The sequence below is a fragment of the Schistocerca nitens genome, chromosome 4 (assembly GCF_023898315.1).
Source record: "Schistocerca nitens isolate TAMUIC-IGC-003100 chromosome 4, iqSchNite1.1, whole genome shotgun sequence".
Classification (NCBI taxonomy): domain Eukaryota; kingdom Metazoa; phylum Arthropoda; class Insecta; order Orthoptera; family Acrididae; genus Schistocerca; species Schistocerca nitens.
This window is the reverse complement of record NC_064617.1, coordinates 646,221,827-646,225,035: the sequence shown is the minus strand read 5'-3', so window position 1 is coordinate 646,225,035 and position 3,209 is coordinate 646,221,827. Positions and strand designations below refer to the sequence as shown.

The 3,209-nt window shown below is 43.9% G+C and overlaps 1 pseudogene; it reads left to right on the top strand.

The window, feature by feature from the left end:
• Positions 1-922: 922 nt before the first annotated feature.
• LOC126253886 (5S ribosomal RNA) lies at positions 923-1,040 on the top strand (annotated as a pseudogene).
• Positions 1,041-3,209: the final 2,169 nt, after the last annotated feature.

Below are 3,209 nucleotides of genomic sequence, written 5' to 3'. Positions count from 1 at the left end.
TCGTAGTAAGAAAGAGCACAATTAACCACAAATTATTGTACAGTTCTAAAAAAATCAATTCAGACAATAAAACTAAATCCAGCAAGTACTAAGGGATTGAACATCGCTATAAATACGAAAGGCAGACACGCAAGAAGCCCAATTAAGAGAGATATTAGCATTCCTCCCCTTCATCTTATAAATGAAGTCACGCAATAACGGTACCTTGTCTGCTGGTGACCAGAAGACAACACAGTAAAAATACATTCCTTCGTCATCAAGGTGATGCACAGAGACATCGGCGTGTGTCGGGCATGATTTACCGTAGGCTACCAAGATTATTTTAATGAAGAGGCCCTCTGATTGTACTGCAAATCCAATAATGGAAAAATGTCAAAACGGTGCTACCCGTTCCTGCGCGGCGTGCATTACACCCGAGTTATTTTTCACAGGCGTCTGCGCTGGTTGCCAGCTGCCGCTGCTACTGACTCACTCGTTCGTCTGTCGCTTCCAAGGCCTCGCGATTAAGAGATTCCGAAAGTTTCAGTTTCAGCGACACGAGGGATTCCTCGCGTGTCAAAAGTGTGTACCATTTACGTTCGAAGACTGACTTACTCAGCGCTTTCTAGAAGTGGGAACATTGTGTCGTAACAGTGTTGTTTGCAGGTGTAGGATTCCAGAGCGAACTTAAGGTGTTTTGGTAACAGCATTCCAGCAACAGAGTTACACCCAAGGCTTGCGTCCCAAGCTAAGCGCAGAGACTCTACTGCTAGACAAGCAAGACCAGCACAAATGGTAGAAAAAATATACCATATACTATGACTGCTCTGAAATCTACTCTGAGAGGACTGGAAAGCGTTACACCATGAAGACGTGACCGAATGCTACCAATCTTTCCATGCCCGTGGATCTATAGATTAACATTTCACCCTTACGTGAGCTGGGCAACGGCCTTGCCGCAGTGGATACACCGGTTCCCGTGAGATAACCGAAGTTAAGCGCTGTCGGGTGCGGCCGGCACTTGGATGGGTGACCATCCAGGCCGCCATACGCTGTTGCCATTTTTCGGGGTGCACTCAGACTCGTGATGCCAATTGAGGAGCTACTCGCCCGAATAGTAGCGGCTCCGGTCAAAGAAAACCATCGTAACGACCGGGAGAGCGGTGTGCTGACCACACGCCCCTCCTATCCACATTCTCAACTGAGGATGACACGGCGGTCGGATGGTCCCGATGGGTCACTTGTGACCTGAAGACGGGGTGCTTACGTGAATTGTATTCCATATTTTCAACACAGATAAAAGCTATTCCAACAGATGAAGAATAGTTTGAGTACATGATGGCTATTAGGTGTGTAATCTATCATTATTGCATCTTTTAACGTGAAGGTCGCAACTCAGCATACCCACAGAATACGTCCTGCCCGCACAGCTTGTCGCCATCTTTCGGATTTTGAGAAAGATTGAATCACTGGATGAAGGGTCATGGCTGCAGAAGACTCATAACGAGATGTATCCAGGACAACAGTGTAATGACAAGTGTAGACACGGATCCTTCCAGAAGGACTACAGCACGAGATGATAGTCCGATTCTTCTACTGGCTCTCGTGAATAGATGGACGAAAACAGCTGAAATCCGTGCAGAGGTTACAGGCAGTGTGCCACAACGAACCGTATGGAACAGAGTACTTGAAGCTGGGTTGAGATCTGAATTGCCTTGCGCCATTTATCTCTGGCACCACACCACAGCCAAGAGAGACTTGCATGGTGTATAGCCAAAATCAACTCAGACACTTAGCGGCATTCCTTGGCGTTCAACAATGAGTCTCGTTCTTTGCCACTAAACTTTGAAAAAACACACTATATGCATTGTAGAACTCGTAAGAGTATGTGCCTAAAATATTATGACAAAAAGTAGACAGTGTCGAATCCTTGGGACTGCAGCTTGATAATGAATTTTGCTGGAAGGAGCATACCATAGAACTGCTGAAGCGCCTAAACAAATCTCTGTTTGCAATCCGGATGTTGTCAGATATAGGTGATACAAAAATAAAAAAGCTAGCTTACTTTCATTCCTTGATGTAGACGTTATTAGTTTTTTGCGTAAATCACGAAGCAAGCTAAAGTGTTACGAGTCCGAAAACGAGTTATGATATTCAGAGAGACCATTTTCCATAACTTTTCAGGACACATAAAAAGCTTAGCTACTAATAAAATTCAACTTAAGATGAGCGAACAGGATTTATTGGTGGCTTACTCCTTTCACTCTGCTGACAAATTTCTAGTAGATTCAACTGACGTGTATTTGCTGCTAATGATATCAAATAATGTATTACTTTTTTGCTACTAACAATATCAAATAATGTATTACTTTTGGGGGAGAGCGGGGGAAGGGGGGATTGCTAAGAGGGGGGGGGGGATGTGGGCAGGGGTGACAACCCGAGGTCTGGCCACTACGGTCCGTTCTACCCGTCAGAACTAAGAAGGATGGATGGCATCGAATCCAAGAGCTTCAAAATGCATCAAAAAAAGTCACTGACAATACCGGAAACCAAACTCAGGTCCTCCTATATAAATTCAGTGCAGTAAAGCGATCATTGTAAATAAAGGTCGTAAAATAATTTTTGTATTTGGTAATGTATGGCTACAAGAGCCTAAGAATTATCATATGCACCTTAGTGTATTGAAGATTTATATTTTTTGTGACAAGGTTGCTATTGCCTTGTACATCGAAATATGTTAATTTTTTTTTTTTTTTTTTTTTTACTTATTCGAATCCATGAGGGCCACTTAACGTGGGACCTACGGCAGGTACATTGCCATGTCTGTTTTATTTGTACATATTTATTGTTTATTCTAATTTTCTGACATGTTCTACCTCCTGGACGGATCTACTGGGACGAAAAGTACATCACACCACTTCCTTTTGTGGCGGTCAGATAGCCTACGGTCCGTAATCACGCTAGTGAAAGGTCAGAGAAAGCAGCGATTCTCAAGACTTATACATTTCCAACTCCTGAAATCATGGTGTGGAACGCTATTGGATATGATAACAGGATTCATTTAGTAATTGTTGAAGATAGGCTGAGGCGGTATGTCGCGGACTACGTGGCCCCTCCCGCCGGAGGTTCGAGTCCTCCCTCGGGCGTGGGTGGGTGTGTTGTTTTTAGCGTAAGTTAGTTTAAGTAGTGTGTAAACCTAGGGACCGATGACCTGAGCAATTTGGTACCTT